The following is a 26,521-nucleotide window of genomic DNA, read 5'->3' on the forward strand; positions in this document are numbered from 1 at the left end:
ACAGTGGTTTTACTATAGATTAACCACGATACCTGTATTTGTAGTAAAAACGTTGAAAAACGTTCTTTCTTTCTTAAGAGTCTCGCGTACCTCTGAGCTTGAGAAAAGGCCAATGAGAAATTGGCAGACAGAATTTGCATGTACCGCCCCCTGACATCCAGGTATAAAGGGACGTGGGCGTGCATCTGTCAGTCAGGTTTTGCACTGAGGATCCGAGAATAAGGTATGGCCGTTTACAGTGGTAGGTCTAGTGTTGTGGCAAGGGGGACACAACGTCTCGTTCCCTCCATCAGGGAACAGATTTACAATGGTAAAGTCTGATCTACCCAAGTGCAGATCATTAAGTGCCTTGGCTTGGTGGACTTGCAGGAGAGCCATGGCATGCAGGGTGGAGGCGGCCTGTCCAGTGGCGCTGTATGCTTTCGAAGTCAGTGACGATGTCATCCTACAGGCCTTGGAGGGGAGTACCGGATGATTCCACCAGATGGTGGCGTTCCAGGGGCACAGGTGGAACGCAACCGCCCTATCCACCTTGGGGACCTCCGTGTACCCCCACTGTCGAGGGTAGTGAGAGCGGACGAGTGAGGAAGTCGGATCTGGGTAGTAAAATGTGCCCTCCACGACCTCGTCAGCTCGTCATGCACTTCTGGGAAGAAAGGAACCGGGGGGTGGCTATGAGCAGAGCCCTGACCCGAGGAACCAATCGACTAGCCATGAGGGGGGAAGGAACTTTCCAGTCCAGCCTTGCGCTCATGGTGGCCCAGGACAGCATAGCGGACATCCGCATCTGACATCCCAGTCTGGGCGAGCAGACTCGAAGGCCAGCCTAGACTAGGCATTAGCACCAGACACCGCGGCGCAATCATCATCCAGCTTGCGGGGTCTGAGTGAGACAACGGACTGGCCGTAAGGCAAGCTGGTCTTGCATTGGACCCGGATGGAAGCAAACAAGCGTGCCTATTCGTGGGGATTTACCTAGCGAAACCGATTCTGTTGCTCTCCTCAAATTGTCTTCATCGCCGGCCGCATCAGCCTTAATCCCGAAGGAAGAAGACGCGGCGCAGGGGCGGCTGAACTGACTTTTCTTCGGAAGGGAGAAAGCCATGATCGCAACGTAGTAATGGCTATGTTCTCGCAATGAGAACATAAACCATTCATAAATGCTGCCTCGTGTGATCGCAGCCCAGACACGCGAGGCAGCGCTTATGACCGTCAGGAACGTAGAGAAAACAGCCACATCCAAGAACAACACAGAGGCGAAAAGACATCTTTAAAAAGATGCGTCCTGAAAAGGATGTTCAATGCCTGCTCAATTGCTCTTTTGTGAATGTAAATACTCTCTTTTAGAGGGGAAAAATACTTCTCTTTTAGAGGTATACACTCTTTTACAGAAGCACTGTCGAAGCGCCCAGGGGCGTGGACTGCAATTTTTATTATCTTAGTTTACGTTTTCAAGTATTATCAATATGTTTTCACTACGAATATCAAGGTTAAACTATGGTTTCTGTAGTAATAGAAGGGTAAATTTATTGCACAGGAACGCAAACTTTTTGAAAGGACAAACAACACTATTTCAGAAAGAACGTTCCATAGTAATAATAATAATAATAATAATAATAATAATAATAATACATTTAATATATATAGCTATTTTCCCAAGCTCAAAATGCTTTACATGCAACAACAAACATAAATACAGCAAACGCCACCAGGTAGGCAGGCCAATAGAATCAGGTAGACCGGGTAAGATACCGTATCAGGCTGGTGAGCAGAGCAGCCGGCCCCCACACAACAGCGGGAATCACGAAAATTGGTGAATATCTGTTGGAATTTAATCCAAAAATGTCAATTTTATGGGTGTGTGAAACAAAAGGGAAAAAAGTGCATTTAAGCAAATACAACGAGATGGAACAAAACTAAAGACAAACATACAGCTCTGGTTCTCCATACAAGCAAAGACAGTGATTTTTACTTGCAAAAGTATCATAAAAGTGTTATTAAAATAGGCTGTATGACACATCCATTCCAAGTCTTATAAAGACATACGATATCTTTGTGTGAGGAACAGAGCAAAGTCACAATTAGCTAAAAATATTTACCCTCCTACACAGCTCTTAAATCTCATTTGCCCTTCTGCATATTCAAACTATAATGGATGCGATCAGTCATGTGACCATTGGCAATCAGCATCTTAAAACCTGTCCTGATGCTTCTTCACCAAATTTAAAAGTTTACATTTTATGACAATTATGTTAACGTTAACATAACGAGTCACTATAAATGAAGTGTTGTTTTGAATTGTTTTGACAGCTAATCTAAGAAATGTCCTTGGAGCAAAGATATTACTTCCTAAAACCAACAAAAATTCTTTGAAGTGGTCCATGTGTAAGTGCAATTGTGATTTGAGAACTGCTGTATAGGTAAAGATTACCAGTAAATAGTAACATAAATTTAAATCTGTTTCTCACACAAAGCTACTAAATTGCTTCAGAAAACTAGGAGCATAGCTCACAAGTTGTTTGGATACATTTAAAGTACATTAATGTTGAGATTGGCAATAAAAAAATCACTCTCATTGTATGGAAAACAGCAAAAGCTTTGATAATATCTCCTTTTGTGTTGGAACAACATGAGGGGAGTAAATGATGACAGATTCATTTTTGTGTGAATTATTCCTCTAATTCACTTTTAAATACACTTACAAATATCACACAAATATTGTAGTCTACTAGATAAAAACAGCAAATCTTCCATACTGCCTCACTCTTTGGATTTTGAGCCAGGATGACGTTTGTGTGGATGTGTGAGTAGGTTTTGGCTTTGCTAAGTGGGGTTGTTGACTGTGGAGGAGAGAGTGGAGAGTGTTGTTTTGCGCAGCTAGCTGACGCAGGTGCCTGCAGACACAGCTGGCACCTGTCCAGGAATGGATTGCACACACAAGAAAAAAACGAGAGAGAAAGCAGGGAAGAGAAAGAGTGAGAAACAGAGAGGGCAAGCGATACATAGATTGATTGTGTGTAGGGATAACTGGCTGAGAGAAAGAGAGAGAGACGTTGCACCTGTAACTGCACCTGCTCTTTAATAAATTGCTACTCAGGTTTAGAGTCTGGTCTGAAGTGCTCATTTCACTGGTGTTAGAGCTGCACATTACTAGGTAGGAGCCCAGCTAATCTATATGATTTTGAAGACCTCTGTTTACTGGCTTTTGATATTGCCAACTGTTTATCCTCCTTTGATAAGTGTAATAAAGTGTTTACTGATGTGATTTCTCTGTTTTTGAGCATGAATTGTTCTCCCAAAAAGTATTTATTGAGCCTCATGTCGTTCCAAACCCATATGCTTTTTTTCTTTTTTTTTTATGGATCACAAATGGAGAATTTTGAAAAAGCTTCACACAGCTCTTTTACATTCATAACAACAGAGTATAGTGAACATAGTGGAAAAAAGCTCCAAAAAAGTATTATATATTAGTATTATAAAAGTAAATAAATATTTTTATTTAACACTGAAAACAATAAATAAAAGTAGTTTAAACTAATACAAAATTGGACTGCTACACAATATTTGTATGTGCTATGTATTTAAAATTTTAGAGGGTCACAACATTAGCTTGGACCTGTCCAGGGTGTCCCCCGCCTTTCGCCCAATGTTAGCTGGGATAGGCTCCAGCCCCCCGCGACCCTGTACACAGGATAAGCGGTTGACGATGGATGGATGGATGGACAACATTAGCTTAGCAACATGCTAACATACAAATTATATTGGAATCAATTATTACGTCTGTCAAGTTCACCTAAAATCAGCATAAAACTTGTGTGCTATCTTTTATGTCTTGAGTTTCCACTAAGAGATTTTGGTGCTGGCCAACGTGTCCAGGAATTATGAAGTTTACCTGACAAATTAGAAACAAATCCAGTTATCGCATTTCAGTGTTGTTTGCACAATAACAAGATTGATTATGCAAATGCAATATAATAATGATATAATCAATTAAAATTAACAACAACAAAAAATTGTCCATTATACTATAGCTGCTTTTCCATTAAAAATAATGGCAGTCATGGAATTAGCATCTAATTAAACAAACAAATAAAAAAACATTCAAAACAAAAACAGAGGGCAAAGCAAAAAACTAAACTGCAGTTTACCACATATCTTTTCGTTCAAGAAGAAATATTAAAATAATAAAAATCGTTAGGTTATTATGTCATATAATTTCTAAGCTTGGCTAATTTCTTTCTCTTTTTTTTAGGACTATTTTCCTCATAGGTCAGAAGTGTTTGGAGACAACGTGAAGTCAAATGTGTTCATAATTTCTCTAAAACTTGAAATGCACATAAGCCTGGTGTCCTTCTCCTCCAGAAGACGGCAAACGCAAGGCTGTTTCAATGTGATTCTAAAGTGAGCTAAAGGAGTTGTTGACACTTCATGTTAATATTTTCACCAGACAACATGTCTGACAATTTTTTCAATTTGTCTGGCACTGGGACATTTTAACGTTCAAATACTGGAAATGACCAGCTAATGGAAACCCTATGCCATACATTTCTGGAGCTTTGTGTGAGGAACAGTTTGAAATGTGAACAGTTATTCAATGATAACTTTCTGTTCTTTCAATGCTCTGAAATAGATTACAGAAGTGTGGATTCCAAATATAGTGTGTTGATGCCATTTCACAGTGGTATTTAACCTCTTGTGTGTGGCAACCTAGCCTAAGAAGTGAAGAATTATTGTGGAGTAGAATTCTCTTAGCACTCACTCCTCACACAGAACAAAGACAATTGTAAACATTGGAAATCAATTTGCCCAGATAAATCCCAGAGCTTTTACCAAGGACAGATGGGATGTGATGAGGTTACAGGAAGGCTAAAAGTGTATGTGTGTGTGTGTGTGTGTGTGTGTGTGTGAGCATGTATTTATCACTTTGTGGGGACCAAATGTCCCCATAAGGATAGTAAAACCCGAAATTTTTGACCTTGTGGGGCCATTTTGTCGGTCCCCATGAGGAAAACAGCTTATAAATCATACTAAATTATGTTTTTTGAAAATGTAAAAATGCAGAAAGTTTTCTGTGAGGGTTAGGTTTATGGGTAGGGTTAGGTTTAGGGGATAGAATATAAAGTTTGTACAGTATAAAAACCATTATGTCTATGGAAAGTCCCCATAAAACATGGAAACACTACGTGTGTGTGTGTGTGTGTGTGTGTGTGTGTGTGTGTGTGTGTGTGTGTGTGTGTGTGTGTGTGTGTGTGTGTGTGTGTGAAAAGGGCGTGTAAGACAACTGTGTCTTGGGTGCGCATGGGGCCCAGAGAGAAGAATTGGAGATAAAGCATGAAAGGTATGATCAGAGCCATTTCCTAGAGATTAGCACTTTTGTTCTGGCACAGAATCAAGGTGCTTGTTTACGTTATGAGATTCAAATCTAGCTTGCAACATTTCAAGATCCATTTACCACTCTTCTTTCTGACAATTGACTCCAAGAGAGTTTAGCATTAGCTTGTCGCTAAGCTAATTGTGATACTCTAATAAGCATAAAAATACTTGGCACACACATAGTAATTTTTTATTACACTGAACTAGTTTTACCCATACTTTCAGCAGTGCATGAAATATACATATTTGTAATCAACATTTCTCTTGTTCAACATCTTGCTCAGCACAATGCATTTTGCAATTGTCTTCACTTGTACGAAGAATACATGTGATGCTGCATTTAGTATAATTTGGTCAAAAAAAGATGAATTAGTCTAAGATTAATCTTTGAAGCCAAAATATTAATTATATATTTTAGAACAGACTATAGGAACACACATCTATGATGCCTGACAAATTCTCCTTAGATTTTGAACAGAGCAAATGTCCATGGTCGTTACTTTCTTTTGTTTTATTATACAGCAAGTGGCAAAACTCACTAATATTAATTAGTTTATGTGCAGATAATGTCAATTAATATGTTGCTGTTTTGATAAAAAGTCGGTCTTGATGACATTTTAAGAGCTCCAATAAATATTTCACATAATTAATTTGATCGCTTGATTCATACATCGAACATGTCAGTACTTGGATTTTGTTAGTCAGTGGATAAAAATATGGATCACTGAATTTTATTCAGAATGACTAAACTAAGAATGCATCTGTACATCAGTGGATGTATTATAAGCAGGGACACATCTGTCTGCATTTTGCTCTGTGATTTAACTGGAAAGGAGCGCAAGCTAGCGTCCGAATGCACGAGAAAAAAAGAACTGCCCGCTGTCTCTAAACGCCACTGATAACAGACGCAAGAAAAAACTTATCATAACATTAAAAATAACAAACATCAGCTCTAGATCGCCACTTATTGTAACACTAAATGGAAACTCCTGCTCAAGAACTGGAGATGTTTCTTCTGCATTAGACACTTAGACATGATGAAAGCAATTTCAGGAAGTGGTGGGGGCAAAGTTGGCCAAAGCAAAAAGTGGTAAGGGCGTGTCCCACCAATAAATGATGCAAATGTTAACAAATAACTTGTAACAAATAAAGTTCTCTGCAAAAGTTGTAGGCATTTGTGAAAAATGTTGTTCAATGAGGATGTTTTAAAAATAATTGAATACTGATTTTTTTTATTTATCAATTAACTTCATGCAAAAAGCAGTAAACATAAAAAAATTTAAAAAAATAATCAAATAAATATTTTGTGTGACAACCCTATGCTTTAAAAACAGCACCGCTTCTTCTAAGTATGCTTGTGCACAGTTTTACAAGGTTGTTCCAAGCATCTTGGAGAACTTGCCACAATTTTTGCTTATGTCTCTTCATGTAATCCCAGATTAACTAAATGATGTTGAGATCTGGACTCTGTGGGGGCAATACCATCAGTTGTATCAACTTGTATCAATACCATCAGTTCCTTGTTCAACCTCTGTTCTATTTATATAAGAATGTTTGGAAATCTAAAATGGGCATTTCCTATTGACTCACTATTGACCGTTTTTGTGAAACTTCAAATGTGCCCAAGACTATTGCACAGTACTGTTTTCTAGTTTCTGAAGTAATATCTCATTAAAAGTGTATTTGTTTAACTTCTCTTTTTCTCCCGCTTCAGTTCAAGTGAGTAAATATATTTTGATTTGCCTTATCTTCCCCTGTGCCTAGCACACTAACTTTTTTTCAGCATGTTTCTATAGAGTTTGTGTCTTTTCATCAGACCTGAGGGCCATATTTTCACAAGTGTGTATTCTCTGTTTTTGAAAGGAGCTCTTTATCATTATGAGCCAGCTGCATATTGTGAAATTTTGTCCTAGGAAAGCAGTGGAGAGCTTATCACACTCAAATATAGCCTCAACAGCAAAGCATCAGCAGGGAGGAAAATGAACAAGGAAGAAGAGGACACCAACTCTGCGGGTCGACATTTCTGAAAACATTATTTTGTTAAGAGTTTCTATTCACTTAAAGGGATAGTTGTCAAAAATAAAAATTCTCACATTATTCACTCTTTTGATTATTTACCCTAATGCACATCCCAGATGAATTTTGTTCTTCTGCTGAACACAAACAAAGATTTTTCAAAGAGTATTTCAGCTCTGTAGGTCCATACAATGCAAATGAATGGTGACCAGAAATTTGATGGTCGGAAAAGCACATAAAGTAATCCAGAAGACTCTTAGATATTTCAGAAGTGATATGATATGTGTGGGTGAGAAATTAACTTTCACATTATCCTTCTTTTGGTTTTTTTGGGCATTTCACTTATTTTTGTACAAATCACAACTGGTAGGGGCTAGTCAAAGGTAAAGATGTATAGAAAATAAGACTTTAATATTGTGGTCATCATTCACTTGCATTGTACACTGCCTGGCAAAAAAAAAAAAAAAAAGTCGGGTACTCCAATATGGAAATCTTGGCATTGTTTCAACAAACTAATGCAACATTATAACATTTATTTCCATCCAGACTTGTATTGATTTTTGTCCGAAATCTTGTACTGATGATGGGTGAGTCAAACCACTCCATAAAATCTTCCAAGCACATCCCAAAGACGTTCAGTGGGGTTAAGGTCAGGACTCTATGCCACAGAAATGGACAAAAATATCACAGAAAATGTAAAATATGGAGGCAAAAATGCCCACGCATTGAGTTCCCATGTTTTACTAATAATGTCTGATATAGTTACAATTACACATATTGCATTCTTCTTTTGATTTTTCACTGAACATATTTTTTTTCCCCCACCATCTGGTTCCTTGCACCATTACACGCAGAGACGGGCTCTCCACTTCTATCGATTCCCATCATTTCAGTATTGTACTTAAATTCTGCAAATGTTTGCCCCTCTTGTTCAAAATGAACTGTCCTAGCCTGTCCTAAATGTCTCACTAATTGAGCTGTACTGTACTTTCCTGCCCTGTGCTGCTGTTTATCTGTCTGAAAAGCAATACCCACTAGAGGCCAAAAATGCGCAAGGGAAGGACGTTATATAAAGAAGGTATGAGAAATCACAAACATAATATAACCAAATGTTACAATATAATTAATAATAATACCTCAATATGTTAAATTGTAATGTTTGGTGCCCAAGGAGTTGAATAGAGGAGACGCAGGAGTAGAATCTTAGTATCTTTTAATTATACAACAAATGCTGGAGTGGGGAAAAAAAACATAAAATTAACATCAAACATTAGTCTTCAAACATTAACATTTCAAACATTAACATTCAAGGAGGACTGACAAACTATGAACAAAACTAGAGGGTATATATACACATGGAAACTTAATGAGGGAATGGCATACAGGTGGGGATAACATGAAGTGATTAGGGCAGTGGATACTGGGAAATGTAGTGTGTGTGTGTGTGTGAGCGTGTATTTATCACTTTATGGGGACCAAATGTCCCCATAAGGATAGTAAAACCCGAAATTTTTGACCTTGTGGGGACATTTTGTCGGTCCCCATGAGGAAAACAGCTTATAAATCATACTAAATTATGTTTTTTGAAAATGTAAAAATGCAGAAAGTTTTCTGTGAGGGTTAGGTTTAGGGGTAGGGTTAGGTTTAGGGGATAGAATATAAAGTTTGTACAGTATAAAAACCATTATGTCTATGGAAAGTCCCCATAAAACATGGAAACACAACATGTGTGTGTGTGTGTGTGTGTGTGTGTGTGTGTGTGTGTGTGTGTGTGTGTGTGTGTGTGTGTGTGTGTGTGTGTGTGTGTGTGTGTGTGTGTGTGTGCTCTCTGTCCAGGGTCCCCATTATAACTATAGTGTCTTGTCTAATCAGATCAGATTACATTTTCAACACTTCTTGTCATGAACCTGCAATAAGCACTTTTACAAGCCTCGTTTATGTCACATTTATCAAATCAATAAAAATCAAATCACTTCATTTATACAGGAAAAGAAGTGCTCATAATAAGTGACATAAATCAGTTAAATAAAGCGTCTTGTAACGTCAGCCGTTAATATCATTACAGTAATATCTTTGGTTAAATTGGACAGCTTTACTGATTTGATAAAGATAACTGAAAGGTTTGTGTGTATATGAGGTTGAAGGACAGCGTTTTATGTTTGCCTTTCTGTTTGCAATACGAATGTGGACAGGAATAGTTCTCATTGAAGAAGTTTGGTACATTTGTGCTGCATAGATGCTGCATTTGTGCTGCATAGATGCATTTGTGCTTAGTGATTTCAATCCCATCCAAATACAATTTTTTGGATAACACTGAGAAATCTAATCCCATAAATGTCTGTGATTTGTGTTTTCAAAATTCATGACATTGAATCATAGAAAACATTCCCAGTCTTAGGTCAGTTAGGATCACTTCTTTATTTTAAGAATGTGAAATGACAGAATAATAGTAGAATTATTTATTTCAGTTTTAATTTCATTCATCACATTCCCAGTGGGTCAGAAGTTTACATATATTTTGCCTTTAAATGGTTGTTTTGGGTCAAAGGTTTGTGTAGCCTTCCACAAGCTTTTCACAATAAGTTGCTGGAATTTTGGCCCATTCCTCCAGACAGAACTGGTGTAAGTGAGTCATGTAGCCATAGGCCTTCTTGCTCGCACAAGCTTTTTCAGTTCTGCCCAAAAATGTTCAAGGCTTTGTGATTGCCACTCCAATACCTTGACTTTGTTGTCCTTAAGCCATTTTGCCACAACTTTGGAGGTATGCTTTGGGTCATTGTCCATTTGGAAGACCCATTTGAGACCAAGCTTTAACTTCCTGGTTGATGTCTTGAGATGTTACTTCAATATATCCACTTCATTTTCCTTCCTCATGATGCCTTCTATTTTGTGAAGTGCACCAGTTTTTTCCTGCAGCAAAGCACCCCCACAACATGATGCTGCAAGCCCCATGCTTTGGGGTTGGGATGGTGTTCTTCGGCTTGCAAGCCTCACCTTTTTTCCTCCAAACATTATGATGGTTTAAAGAAGTTACATTTTTGTTTCATATGAGCAGAGGAAATTCCTCCCAAAAATTAAGATCTTTGTCCCCATGTGCACTTGCAAACTGTAGTTTTTATGGTGGTTTTAGAGCAGTGGCTTATTCCTTGCTGAACAGCCTTTCAGGTTATGTCAATAATAGGACTTGTTTTACTGTGGATATAGATACTTGTCTACCTGTTTCCTCCAGCATCTTCACAAGGTAATTGTGTTGTGGGATTGATTTGCACTTTTCGCACCAAACTATGTTCATCTCTAGGACACAGAATGCGTCTCCTTCTAGAGTGGTATGATGGCTGTGTGGACCTGTGATTTTTATACTTGAGTACTATTGTTTGTACAGATGAACGTGGTACCATCAGGCATTTGAGAATTGCTCCCAAGGATGAACCAGACTTGTGGAGTTCCACAATTTTTTTCATGAGTTCTTGGCTGATATCTTTTGATTTTCACATGATGTCAAACAAAGAGGCACTGAGTTTGAAGGTAGGCCTTAAAATAAATCTACAGGTACACCTCCAATTCAGAACATCTCCTATTAGAAGCTAATTTGCTAATTGTCTAAAGGTATGGCATCCTTTTCTGGAATTTTCCAAACTGCTTAAATGCAAAATTAACTTGGTGTATGTAAACTTCTGACCCACTGGATTTGTGATATAGTCAGTTAAAAGTGACAACAATTGTTGGAAAAATTACTTGTGTCATGTACAAAGTAGATACCCTAAACGACTATAGTTTGCTAATATGAAATCTGTGAAGTGGTTAAAAAAAATATTTTAATGACTTCAACCTAAGTGTATGTAAACTTCTGACTTCAACTGTATATATATATATATATATATATATATATATATATATATATATATATATATATGTGTGTGTATGTGTATACAATATATATATATGTAAATATATCTAGACATACTCCACAATGCTTTTTTTATTTTATTTTGAACTTCACTGAATAGTGTAACAACAACAAAAATATTTTTGTGTTGCCTGGTTTAATTTTACTATGGATTTTTGACGGTTTTGCCAACTTTATTGGTTAAAATAACAGTTGGTGGTTCAAGCTCCTCTGGCATCCAATCAAAGGTAAATAAAAACATTATCAATAGATTTAGTAAATGTTTAGTCTGATCTCAGAACTGCCACTGTAATTGCAGTGTGAGGTATGATCTTCACCTTAATCAATACATTCACTTAATTATATATGCATAAAGTTATATTTTCATAATTGATTACATTTTGCACACTTTCAGAGTACATGCCTTCATCCTAAACACTCCCGGCTTAGTAAAAACTACAGAGATCCCAATCCCATTCTTAATGTGTATATGATATCAAAGATGTCATTTTTTTATTTTATTTATTTATTTCTAGCTAAAATGTTGTTTAGAAAACTAATCTTGTACATACAGTGTGTGTGTGTGTGTGTGTGTGTGTGTGTGTGTGTGTGTGTGTGTGTGTGTGTGTGTGTGTGTGTGTGTGTGTGTGTGTGTGTGTGTGTGTGTGTGTGTGTGTGTATAACAAAACTATACTTGGTTTAAATAACCCATTTCAAATTAACAAAAAAAGGATATTCACATCAATGACTCATAATATCTTGGAAACACAGTAAAAATATTTTTATTTTTGTATAATTATTTGTATAATTATATTTGTATAATTTAAAAATAGTTTTACCATCACTGATGACTGAACATTACTGGGTATTCAAATCAACAACATGGAGATTTTATTAGTTTGAATAAGGAAAAATGTGTGTCCAAAAAGAATTCCACATATCATTGTTAGGGGTTTGTAACAAAGTTTGGAACGGAAAAGATGTGGCGGGAACCGGCTGAACCCTCAAAATAATAGTTTAATGAAAACTTAAACAAAAAGACACAGAACACAAATGCACACACTGCAGCTGTGTGTGGCTCTCTCTCACACCTGAACTGCCGTATTCCACTGCACTCAAACCTCTGCTCGGCTGATTACCTCGATTGGGGGCCAGGCATGCATAGTCACAGCCATGCCCTGTCCCTACTCATCACAGGCTTATTATAGAAATAGGTTTACGTGACATTTCAGGCATGAAGAAAAACAAAGCTGTGTAAATTGTAAGGAACTCAGAACAGAGGTGTTTAGAGAACTTGCTGATATACACAGTGAAAGACAGGGTTTCAGTAAGACAATGGGTAAAAATGCATGAGTGCATTTGTGTAAGCCTATGTTGAAGCATCAAATTAAGTAACTAAACAATGAATAAATCTGAATTGAACTGAAAAGGATGTTCCATGTAAATGTAAAGTAATATTCTGTGTTCAGTACAAGTTAAGCTCAATCAACAGCATTTGTGGCTTAATGTTGATCACCACAAAAAATCATTTAAATTGTCCCTCATTTCTTTACATAAAAAATTAAATAATACAAATTCATAGAAGTGAATGGAGTCAATCCGTAATTGTTATAATACTTTTTCAAAAGAATACCACAAGACACAAGCAATATGTATGTTAACATGATTTTAATGAGACAAAATTGCTTGATAATCTTTTCTGTGTAAAGTTATATCCAATTTTACAACTTTGTTGCCATGAGAGTTTCATCCACCTAGAAAAGTAGTTCCACCTCAACAGGGTGATTTAGGTACATTTACCTCTTAACTAGCTTAAATATACAACCTTTGACTGAGAAATGGGTATACTGTAAATGCCGGTCAACTTGCTCCTATATTTCCATACTAAGTAGATTACTATACTCACATATTTCATTGATTTCCACAAACTAAGAAAACATGTATGTGTATATTTGTGAGAATTTGAGCAGACCCTTCACAGCACTTTTGAGAATTCTACTGTTCTGGAGCATTCCTAGAGCATTGTGAGCTCCTGCTTGAGAGGAAACAGCTTTCAGGCATCTCATTATTACAAAAGTATCCTCCAGATTTCCAATGAGAGTTAGGGGGAGAGATGGAAATCTCCCTTCATCATGTGATCATTACAGTAACTCTAAACCTATATTACATGAGGACCTCATAGAGAGCAAGAAATCTTATGAGCTTCCTCTCATTTCTGGCTTCTAGAAACATTGTAGCACAAAATGCATTTGTTTGTGAAAATGTTATGAGCTACCTGTCGACCCTCCGTTAATGGTTCAACCGTTTCATCATTTACTCACCCATGCAATAATTTTATGTGCTTCAAACACTTCAAAAACAAGTTCTAAAATCTAAGTTCGTAAAAGGAGTAAAGAGTATGTCTGAACAACCTTCTCTAACGAACACCAAGGTGAGCTTGGGGGGATGTGAAGATTTTCTGTGCATAATAACTTAAAGTAAGGTCTGTTTATCACCAAAGCTATCATATGTCTTAAGAAGACATAGTGCATGAGTAATATGGACTACTTTCATGATAATTTTAAGGTACTTTTGTAGTCTAGTTTTAAGCTTTAAAGGTCTAGTCCCCATTCATGGTAGCCTATGGATACATTTGAAGAAAAAAGTGAACAGGGCATTCTTCAAAATTTCTCCATTTGTGTTTCACAGACAAGAGAAATACTTTGGAATGAAATAACTGCGAGTAAAATATGTCTTTGTGCGTCCTGATAACAATCAGAGGGAGGAAGGCTTTTTTTAGTTGTGCTTGAACAAATGCACACATGCCTCTCTCTCTTATCATTCACTTAATGCCACTTTCTCCATCTGACTTTCTCTCTCTCTCCCTCCCTCTCTCTCTCTCTCCCTCTCTCCCTCCCTCTCTCTCTCTCTCTCTCTCTCTCTCTCTCCTCACATCTCATGTCAAACCCAGGGTGCAGGAAGGAAGTTGTTAGTTCACTTAATGAAAAAGTAAAAACAGTTGACAAGAAAAGGTCTGTATGCATTTATGTGTGTGCATGTGTGCCTATGTTTGTGCAAGCTGACACTTTGCAGGAAGCACCAACTGGGTCAGTTAATAGGAAGTCAGTAGTATCCTGTATTGACTGCAGAGCAGAGAATGAAATGCAAAAGAGGAAATACTTACTCAAGACTAAATGGGTTATCTACACTGGCCCAAATGTTTTGTTTTGTTGCAACAATAACTCAGAAGGGGGCACACCCCAGCATCCAAATATGCAAATATTTTCTCTAATCTCATTTGACTGCATAATTTAAAAAAGTATAATAAGTAATATATATATATATATATATATATATATATATATATATATATATATATATATATATATATATATATATATATATATATATATTATGCTAATGCTATCTCTGTTTCAAAGTTTATCAGTTAGCAATAAAAAAAAGTGCACATACTACATTTATTTTTATTCTATACTTTTTAAAATAGAAAAGAAAAGAAAAGAAAAGAAAAGAAAAGAAAAAGTAATTATCTCTGCAGTGTGTTTTCATGGACAGCTGTTTCCACAATTCTGGTACAAATCTCATGGAACATGCTTGCATCACATTTGAAACTTGATTCAAATTAACATTTGCAGTAACACACACAGTAACATACACCCTCAATAGTATATGAGTCAGACTGTTGGTCTCGACTTTACTGACACCAAAACCCAATCCAAACATGCACACTAAGCATTGTTATATGACCATGTGTGAATGTGTGTCTTTGAATAACTGATTAGTGTAATCTCTCTCTCCATCTATATATGCCACTCTGGTGTTGTTTCCTTCCTTCCTGTAGCTGTTTGTACTTCAACAGACTTTCATGGAAAGGTTAACTGTTTTCTGTTGCTGCTGCTTCTCTGACCCAAATATTGCTCTGCTCAGATCAGCAGTCACACCGACACTGGAAGTGAGGGAGGTTGAACAACACATATTGAACCAGGTCGGAAGAAAGTCTGGGGATATACTTTCTCCCAAATACTAAAAAAATAGTTCACTTGAAAACAAAGGTCTTCAACCTTTTTCAGGCCAAGAACCCCTTTGTGGGTAGAGAGAGACGGTCCAGGGACCCCCTGTTACATATTGTTTAATGTGTTGTGTTTCATGTCTATAATAACACGTTTATGGTACCATATTAATGTATTTACTGTAGATACTTTATGATGTTTACATTGCAAAGCCATTAAAGTATTCGGCCATACTTATGTTACTGTGTGTGCGTGTTTGTGTGTGTGTGTCTGTGTTACAGTGAAACATCCATAATTTCTCTTTTAGAATCTTTTTCTATCGATCATGGCTGCAGTAATTATTAAAACAATGATCAAATGATGGAGAACAGCATTTTTACCTGGCATATATATATAAATGTGCAGTGTAGTCAAGCACAACTTCTGCATATTTAAGAGATGATTTAGGCCTCTGCACCACAGTAGTCTTTGTCTACGTATACATGGACACCAGAAAGAGGCTTATTAAGAGAAAGAAGGTTATTGCGAGAAAGCAGCATTCCCATGTACATGAACTGTGTAAGCGGCGTATTCTTTACTCTTGGATACATGCGGCTAATTTATGTAATTTTCTGGCGACACTTGTTTAAATAACAAACATGGGATCCGTCACAACCTGCAGAGGAATTGCGCTTCAATAGTGGGGTTTCCCTCATACATAAAACTGGGATTCCCCCAGTGTACGAGCGCATATACACGAACATGAGGGGCAGTCAGTATTTTACATTGGTATCTATAAATGGGTATAGTTTATAGTTTATGTGCTTTTCCCACTGTACTTCCAGAAATGTTGAATTCTGTCCCCTTTGTTGACTTGTTGTTGGGCTCCATCCCATGATGTTTGTTATCTGGTATGTTCACACACTATTCGAAAACCTGTAAGAAAGGCGCTTTTAAATTTACATGGCCACATTAAGCCGCACTCTCCGGGAGAAACCAGGGTGCGTTAAACTGCTTTCTCTTAATTCCTTATATGGCATAAGGAAATCGGCATTCTCATTTACAGAATGCTGCTTCCTGCAAAACCTTAGAATAAACAGTTCCCCTTCTGTCACTCACTCGACGTTGTGTCGAATGAAGTGACACAAGGGGTCTTCCTTGGGAGCCTCACATACCTCTGAACTTGAAAAAAGGCCAATGAGAAATCAAAATCAAGTTCAGAGGTACGCGAGGCTCCCTAGGAAGACCCCTTGCATCACTTAAATCGACACAACATCGAGTGAGTGACAGAAGGGGAACTGTTTATTCTAAGGTTTTGCAGGAAGCAGCATTCTGTAAATGAGAATGCCGATTTCCTTATGCCATATAAGGAATTAAGAGAAAGCAGTTTAACGCACCCAGGTTTCTCCCGGAGAATGCGGCTTAATGTGGCCATGTAAATTTAAAAGCGCCTTTCTTACAGGTTTTCGAATAGTGTGTGAACATACCAGATAAAAACCCAATCCAAACATGCACACTAAGCATTGTTATATGACCATGTGTGAATGTGTGTCTTTGAATAACTGATTAGTGTAATCTCTCTCTCCATCTATATATGCCACTCTGGTGTTGTTTCCTCCCTCATAGAACGTCTCGTTCCCTCCCTCAGAGAACAGTAACCGTGACGATTTCTTAAGTGCATGTAAACATGGTCATTGACACTGTTCAGTTCCAGCAGAATGTGCCATATCGCTGTGGTCCTCGCATCCTCAACTATATAGCGTCAACAAAATAGAAACTGAGGTTGTTATTTACTACAAAATGTTACCCTCCATCACAGATTTTAAATAAAATTTTCACTTTCATGTATTCAAACAGGTGGGTCACATCTGGTAGCGACACACAAGAAGCAATGGCATTAGCACCATGTTTGAATATATACAGATGTGTTTTTTGTCTTTATTTTTTTTTTTAACTGAACAGTGTCAATCCTCATTTGTTTTAATTGTGACACACCTGGTCACTGTATGCTTTAATTGTTTGGAAAAGAAATCCATAAACATTCTTCAAAACGCCTCCTTTAGTGTTCCACAGAAATAAAAATGAGTTTGGAATGACATGAGGATGATTAAATGATTACAGAATTTTTCATTTTTGGGTGAACTATTCCATTGGCCTGAGATGGAGTTATGATGAGAGGGCACAAAGGCTTCCGCACCTCCTCACAACTGTCATAAACTTATATTGTGGCTCCTCAAAAAGGAAACCAGTTTCTCAATATGTCCTCAATTTGAAAAAAGACAACCACCGTCCAACTCACTGATTTCCTTGCTCCTTGCACCTGTCTCAGGGACACCAAAGCACATTTTTCATGTTTCTGTCTACTGAAGTGCCCTTGATTTCCATATGTTTATAAATAAACATTTCTAGAGAACTTGAATTTGTTCCATTCACTGTTTGACTTACTCTTTGGATTTGCATTGTGAGTTTTTATAATGCACTGTGGTTTTCCCTGTGAAGTTTTTTTTTTTCCTTATCTCTGTTTATATCCTTTCTTGGGAATTTCTTCACTTCACTGTTTAAACTCTGAGCTGTACATCATTCCTCATCAGATAAGCACTGGCAGGGTTGGGAGGGTTACTTTTGAAATGTATTGCACTACAGATTGCAGAATACATGCTGTAAAATGCCATTTGTAATATATTTAGTCAGATTACTCAAGGTCAGAAACGTTTTCTAAATACTTTGGATTACTTCTTCAGCACTGGTCGATTTTTTCACTTGTTTTGACTATAAAAACTTTGCCAGTTGGGTCATTTAATAGGACAATTTTTAGGTTACAAACTGGTAATTACAAGGGTATTATGCTATAAATGTGGTTTATGAGGACATTTCTAGTGTCCCCATAATTCAAATCAATTAAAATACCAACAACAAAAAAAAAATACTAAACAATGTATTTTTGAAAATATAAAAGTTTTTTGTGAGGGTTAGGTTTAGAAATGGGTTTAGGGGATAGAATCTATAATACGTACAGTATAAAAATCATTATGTCTATGGAGAGTCCTCATAAGGATAGCTGCACCAGGATAGCATGGCCAACACCAGTGACGGTTATCTGAACCGTTCCCGGGCCTCCCCTAGGTTAACTCAGCCTAAAATGAGTACCTGGTGTGGTGTGTAAAAACATCGCCACTGGGGAGACAAAGGCAGTCGGGCATGGTGCTGGCAACCCACCCCTTCGTGTACCGTTCTGGCCTTCATAGGTGCTTGCTAACAGCACTTGCCCCTACAGTCTGTTAAGGCTAAATGGGGAATCTTTGTCTTTGTGTGTGTGTGTGTGTGTGTGTGTGTGTGTGTGTGTGTGTGTGTGTGTGTGTGTGTGTGTGTGTGTGTGTGTTTTTGGGGCTTTAATAGTGTTGCGTGCATGTCAGTGTACATTGTGTCAGATGCACAAATATTCATCCAGAGGCCTAAGACTGGAGGTCTTGATTTGAATAATTTTTATTATAATAGACTTCACACATGTACAAGACTTCATTGAACATCATCCACATGCAACATTTACTTTGAGTAGCTCAGTGAGTAAAGACGCTGACTACCACCCCTGGAATCACGCGTTCGAATCCAGGGCGTGCTGGATGAATACAGCCAGGTCTCCCAAGCAACCAAATTGGGCCGGTTGCTAGAGGGTAAATTGACATGGGGTAACCTCCTCGTGGTTGCTATAATGTGGTTCTCGCTCTCGGTGATGTGCGTGGATGCTGTGGAGAATAGCGTGAAGCCTCCACAAGTGCTAGGTCTCCATGGTAACGCACTCTACTTAGAGCACATTGGGAATTATTCCAAATTGGGGAGAAAATTAAAACAAATAAAAAATAAAATTAAAACATTTACTTTTTTGGGCTTTATCAACATGCAGTAACATGTAGTCACAACATCAGAGAAACAAAATTTGATCGCAAGTGGTTACAGAAGCCAATTTTGGAGTGCATGTTAATTCCAGGTGTAAACAGCCATCTGTTTTGGCTGACCACTTATAATCAGATCACATTATTATAATCAGTTGTTAATACCAGGTGTAAAAAGAGTTCAATGTTCAGAATGCTGTTTTTCCTACATCAGGAATGCTGTCAGGAATGTGTTTGTGATTTTATGCCCCTACAAAAGAAAGGGGGCGGGGGGCAGATAAAACATTTCAACAAATGAAATAATGTAAGCCAAGTCTGGGGCAGACATCAGCAATAACCCATTAGTCATACATATGTTAGAATGTGTGCTTCACTGTCTGCTTTTCATTACACTTGTTTTCAGACCAGATGTTATGCAACATTCCTGCTTTCTCTTTCTCCTTGCGTCATAGTCTTGTGCCGCAGTAGTGATGTAAAACTTTTTAATTTTATTTTCCAAGGAAATCCATGAAGCCCAGTGCACACTATACGATTTGGCCATCAGAGACAAATCTTGGGAGTTGTGTAAGTTTTATTTTGTAGGGAAATATCGGCAGACTTTGATTGCTTAGAGTGTCATGATCATGTTTATACTAGCTTGTCTGAATGATATGCAACATAAATATCTTGTTATTTAGTGTTCCCTACACATTATGAACGTACTATCTAAATTACCTTGAGTTTGCTCTGAAGAATGAGCTTTCCACAAAGACATTCTGAATAGACAGTCTTTAGACACCCTGACTTCTTTTGTTTTATTTTCCAGGCAAAACACTGTCAACATTGGTGCAAGAGCTTACTTGAGTTTCTGCAGTACCATTTCAATTTTGTAAGACTGTTGATTTCACTTATTCTGCCTTGGCTTTTCCTCAAGTCAAGTCAAGTCATGTCAAGTTCTTTATTGTCATTATAGTAGTACAACAATATTATTTAAAGATCTCAAGATCTCACCAAGATCATATTGTAACAATCATATATATAGTACAAGTATGTGTCTACTTGATTTAGCAGATACAGCCTGAGTTTGACCAGTCTTCACAGTCTGTACTCAGTAGACATAAAGCAAGGTTACGTTTAGAAGTGGCAAAATTTCGTAAGGTCAAAGTTGGTTTGATTATGATTTCTCAGTGTCTACGTTTACATGGACACCAGAAACTGGGTTATCATGAGAAAGCATCTTTTTGTTTACATGCACTGTATAAGCGGCGTACACTTTACTCCCATTTACATGTGGCTCGATCAGTAAGAAGCTTTTTCCACAGCAGTGTAGTTTCCTTGTGACACTTGTGTAAATAACAAACATGGTATCTGATGAAGACTTTGTTATTTTATTCTCTGTTGCTTCGCTTTATTTCCAGATATTTCCAGAGTTGTTGCTGTGTTTGTTTCCTTAACGTTCAAATGTGACCTGCAGCGGAATTGTGCTGCAATAGAGGGATTTTCCTCATATGTCATTTCTGGGATTCCCCCAACAACGAGCGCATTTATGTGAATATGAGGGACAGTCGATATCTTACATCGGTGTGTATAAATGGGTATGGTTTTTAGTGTATGTGCTTTTCCCACTGTACTTCCAGAAATGTTGAATTCTTTCTGCTGTTGTTGGGCTCCATCCTATGACGTTAGTTATTCGGTATGTTCACGCAAATGTGCACTCTTCAAACACCCATCAGAATGCAGCTTATGTGTTTATATGGCCACATTAAGCTGCGTTCTTGAGGAGAAATCTAGGTGTGCTAAACCGCTTTCTCTTATTCCCTTAAATGATGTAACAAAATCAGCGTTATCATTTACATGACATTTCAAGATGCCGCTTTCGGCAAAAACCCTGGAATAAACCATCTTCTTAAGTGCATGTAAATGTGGTCAGTATTTCCCTTGTTCAGCCTTACCTGACACCTCATCTCACAAAACACTCAGCGATTAGCCTAGTTCACATTAAGACTCAAACACCATAGCAGGGCACTACGGGATAATTCTGCTTCCTGTTTTCTGATTTAGCTTAGTTGCAAAGGAACATCCAGGTGCTATTTAAGCCAGGCATGGGCCACTTTTGGGGTTTTTAATGTGTCCTATTATCTAAGGTCCATCTAATATGACATTATTTACAGTTTACACCTGCTATTAATGTGTGATCCGAACTGATGTGGTGCAACTGACATCCACAACATTTTATGATTGAATTGGACATTGTATTTGTAGCATAAAATCTAATCTGTTCTGATGCCTTAGACACCTTTCACTTTCATTGCATTATTTTTCCATACAATGAAAATTAATGATGACTGTGGCTGTTATTCTGCTTAACATCTCCTTTTTTGTTCCAAAGAAGAAATAAAGGAGCAGTAAGTGATGCAGTCAGGAAATCAGAAACAAAATCCAATCTCAAGTGGTCAAAGGAGACACATTCCAGGTGAAATGAATGCCAGGTGTAAACAGCAGCCTGTCTCACCTGCACCTGCACCACTCAGAACGGATGTTCATTAGCAGGTGTAAACATAGTCAAAGCACAGTCAGGTAAGTGTTTGAATGCAACACTGCCAAACATGGTTCCAATATTTGTTGCTCATTAATCACATTTAAGAGAATAGTTTTAGGATCCTTTGACATGTGTTTACATGACTTTCATAATCTCTTGCAGGGCTGAAACAATCCTCATTATGAGCATTCCTCATTATGAGCATTACCCAACATTATTGTGGGAAGGAGCGATACATGCATGAACAAGAAAGGAGCGATACATGCATGAACATCCATGAGTTTGACATAGCTGTTGAATTCAGTGATTATTTGGACTGTACTAGTGAGTATGTGTGTTGTTTGCTTTAAAAAAAAAAAAACTATAAATGTGCTCTATAATAAGAACATAAACCTATTACATCCGGTGTCCAATTACATGCCTACTTCTCTACTACAAAGCAGTATGTAAAATGAATAGGGTGTCTGAATCCACAGTATTCATTAAACAGCATGCAAGAAATATCCAAATTACTACATCCTGCAAGATTCTGAAGTGCAAATCCACTGAACACCTTACTATTCCAAAAGACCATGTTATCTAAGGTGACATCATATTCAAAGTAGACACATAAAAAAATATATATATATAGATGGCCAAATATTTGGACAGCGGGTCTAAGCTATAGAAAGTCACAAATAAAAATTATTTGACTTAAATATTACTTTTATGTTACAATGTTTTTTATTTCTATTTTGTAATAAAATCATCCAATCACTGTCAACCATGTTAAAGTAAATTATACATTATTAATTATACATAATTCTGAATCTATGTACTGATCACCATTGTCCCATGTCAGCCAAATATGTTGATTGATCCAAACATCTTTTGCAGCCTGAAACTGGATTTTTTTTTTTTTTTTACAGAGTGAATGCACTCAGCTGCATAGGAACTCAAAGGGATGCTTCCGTGCATTTAGTAAATGACTTAACCTCTGATGTGCTGTCTGTCTGCAGTGGCCTCAGAATAGTTCAAAATGCACCTTGTTTGCATCCTAACCTCATATAAAGCCCCTCAAAGCAACACTTTTTTTTTCTCAATTTGAAAATGCGAAGTAATTATGGGATGTCTAAAGAATTGTGTTTAGTAGCATGCCATTACGCGATACATCATTCAAATATAAAATATATATATATTTTTTTTTTTACCAGATATAGTTTTTTTGTAGCTGTAGCTGTATTGGGCGCCATGTTTTTTTTTTTTTTTGTCACACGACTCCATATGTTGAAAATGTAACCATTTACTGACAGCCTAGAATCTTCTGAACTGAGATCAGTTGGTTTAAAAGATTTCAAATGATTTGTTGCTTATAGCAAAGCCAAAAAATTATGTCCACGCAGAAGGATGCAGTACATACTCTGACAGTATGTGATTTCGGATGCAGTGACAGATAAAATTACTTGTTGGAATTTTGTATGCTTGTATGTTATATTTATGTGTAGGCCTAAAACTCGAACAACAAATCAAAAAACCAGAATACAAACTATTATAAAAAAAAAGAACTTGTTTGAAAATAAGAGGATAACAACTAGTAACATTTTCAAAATTATAATAACCCTTCCTCCAACTCACCTTTTATCCTACTAAACACACACAACACGTACAAAATCACCCAGAGAGTATAGTTAAAATGGACAATCCCTCAGCCAGGGGCCACAGGGAGAGCCATTTGACCCTTCAAGGAAAGGCTGAGTGAGGGATGGGGCAAGCAGCCTTCCTCTTTTGTCTTCCTGCTCACACAGAGAAGAGGACACCCCAGTTGGGTGAGTGGAGGGGGGATGGGGACGGAGAGAGAGATAGATGGAGAATAGAAGGGGAAGACAGTGAGAGGGACCGCTTTCATCTGATCAATCATTGTCCCTCCTTTCATGCTCATACACAGTGTGTGTGGCTCATAAATACCTGCTCTTCTGTTTGATATTCAGTGTGCTGTTTTCTAAGAGTAGTGAGAGATGTTGCAGTACATATCAGGTTGAAGGAATTGTTTGGTTTTGGCATGCTTGTCAGGTTTTTAGAAATTATTATAATTTTTTTTTAAGTTCTGCGCTGTTAAATAGAGTTGGCTCAATACCAGAATGTTGGCTTGGTACAACAAAACCTTGGTAACTTGGTATCCATACCAAATCAATTAATTAATACAAACAGATGGTAAACTGTTGAACACGCATGATAGATTTGTATATCTTGTAGAAGGAACATTTATTAAAACAAAAAATACAAGAAATCTGTCATGAATTTCTATGCTGTCCAGACTGGTTTATGCTGGTTTGGTAGTGGATCTCATTCATAAATTGAAAAGGCATCTGTAACACATTGGGTTTTGTTATGATAATTCGTATTGATTATTTATTTATTTATCAATGCATGGAAGTTCCATTCTCAAATCAATGCAGATAAACTTTGCATTGACATATCATGTCACACTGACATCAACAACGTAAGTCCCATGCAATGCTGGTATAAATAACAAACATGGGATCCGAGGAAGACTTCGCTATTTTATTCACTATTGTTTCGGTTTATTTACAGATATCCCAGAGTTGTTGCTGTTTGTTTCCTTAACTTTCTATCACGACCTGTAGTGGAATTGCAATGCAATAGTGAGGTTCCCTCTTACGTAAATCAGTGGGATTCCCCCAATGTATGAGCGCATATACACAAATGTGAGGGACAGTCAATATTTTACATTGGTGTGTATAAGTTTATATTGTATGTGCTTTTCCCATTGTACTCCTGGAAATGTTTAATTCTTTCTGCTGTGTTGATTTGTTGTTGGGCTCTATCCTGTGATATTTGTTCTCCGGTCTGTTCACACACATACACACTTTTCAAAAACCTGTAAGAACGGAACTTTTACATGGCCACATAAGCCACGTTCTCCGGGAGAAACCTGTGTGTGTTAAACTGCTTTTTCTTAATCCCCTAAACGGCATAAGGAAATCCGCATTTTCATTTATATGATGTTTCAAAAGGGTGCTTTAATGGCAGTCTGCTACCAGCTTGCCTTCTTAGGCAGGTACAGAGCAGACAGCTCTAAATGTCAGCAAGGATATGATACTGTGTTTACAAAGAACTGTCAGACGAGCGGCATAGACCCATCACAGGATCCACACCCTGACTATCCATGAAAAAAGCCATACAGATGCATGTACACACTCAGAACTAGTTACATTAAAATCTACTTTAGCATTCAGATACAGAAAGACTAGAATAAATATTTGAGGAAGGGGCGCTTCCGGCCCCGCGCCCCTGCCTGTTTGAGGAACAATATTTGCTGTGTGTCTATGTTTAATTGGAAGTATATTTCAGCTAGAAGGAGGACATATAACAAAATAACATAAAACTTCAATTGATGATGTTCATGTTGACATATCTTGAAAGATAGATATTGATTGCTCTTTCATTCACCGTCATTTGTTTTCATTTCATTATGTGAAGGTGTACCAATATCAATTGGGAGTGTCTTGTGTGGCTATAGGCTGATGAGCGATGCTGTTCCAAATTATTTATTTGCCCCTCCCCCCATCACGCTGACTATAAAACATCCATTCCCCAAAGGCTTGATTCACACACCCACTCCCACAAAATTCATCCACGTAGCCCCCTCACATGGGGCAGGTCACAGCTCCACGAACGTGAATGTGTTTGTTTGCATGCCCGTTGTTTTGTCTGTCTATATATGTTTGCGTGTCTGCCCTCTTGTGTCCTTTGCAACCAGCAAGAAGATGGAGGAGGAAAAGAGAATGAAACTCAATGTTTAGAATGGAATACTAGCTTACTTCTATATAATATAAACACTATATACTATATACTAGTTTTTTAAAAATGTAAAAATGTATAATTATTTTACATGAAATGCTACAAACTAAAAGCTTTGTATGTTTAATTCAGCAAGTGGCATTCAGTTATCATCTTGGAAATAAAAACAGTGTTTTCCATGTCAATTCCAATAATGTATCAAAATTATTTAACATTTAACAGGCCGATCAAATACTTAGTCGAAGAGATGTTGAAGCTGAAGAGTGTAATTTCTGTGCCACTAGCATCACCAAACAGAATTGCACATATAAATTCTGTATTAAAAGAGATTTCTGAATACACCCACCATCTGCCATTGGCCGAAAACAGATAGTTCCACCCCAAACTCACGCCATTGGTTAAGCCCATGCTGCTCTGTCAAGCTGGACATCTCGTTCAAACAAACATAGCTATTTTGAAAAGCACTTCAGAGTGCAGTGCTTACACTTTTTGGGGAAATCAACCTACTAATGGCTTGCTTATAGTTATCTCTACATGTTAAGATGGGAAAGGAGAAAGTAACATTGAAAAAAGCAATAGTAGGTGTAGTATGGTGGTATGCTCTTTCATGCTTGGAGTCATCATCCAAGGTGGCAGGAAGACTGTGTGTTTGAGTGTTTTTGCTCAGAACAAGAGTGAAGTACACATAGCACTAAAAACATGTTATGTTAGGAGAGATGTGGGTCAAATCTGGGGCAGGTCCAACCTTACATAACCAGCCATTGTGCCACCCTGCCACACACACACACACACACACACACACACACACACACACACACACACACACACACACACACACACACACACACACACACACACACACACACACACACACACACACACACACACACACACACACACACACACACCAGTAAGAGAGTGGGTGTGTGTGTGAGTTTCATTCTTTTCTAACAAGATGTAAGATATGGCAAGGTCAATGGATCAGTCAGTATTGTGTTGCACTGTTTCACAATGAATGATTGCCTGCAATCCAGCCTCTCACTCACCA

At 37.6% G+C, this 26,521-nt stretch overlaps 1 long non-coding RNA gene across 1 annotated transcript; it reads left to right on the top strand.

Moving 5' to 3' along the window:
- The first annotated feature begins 19,943 nt into the window (after positions 1-19,943).
- LOC127654876 (uncharacterized) lies at positions 19,944-22,273 on the top strand. Its single transcript, XR_007971972.1, has 3 exons — positions 19,944-20,714; positions 21,523-21,710; positions 21,835-22,273. It is a non-coding gene; the product is annotated as an uncharacterized LOC127654876 (long non-coding RNA).
- Positions 22,274-26,521: the final 4,248 nt, after the last annotated feature.

This window comes from Xyrauchen texanus, chromosome 14 (genome assembly GCF_025860055.1).
Source record: "Xyrauchen texanus isolate HMW12.3.18 chromosome 14, RBS_HiC_50CHRs, whole genome shotgun sequence".
NCBI classification, from domain to species: Eukaryota; Metazoa; Chordata; class Actinopteri; order Cypriniformes; family Catostomidae; genus Xyrauchen; species Xyrauchen texanus.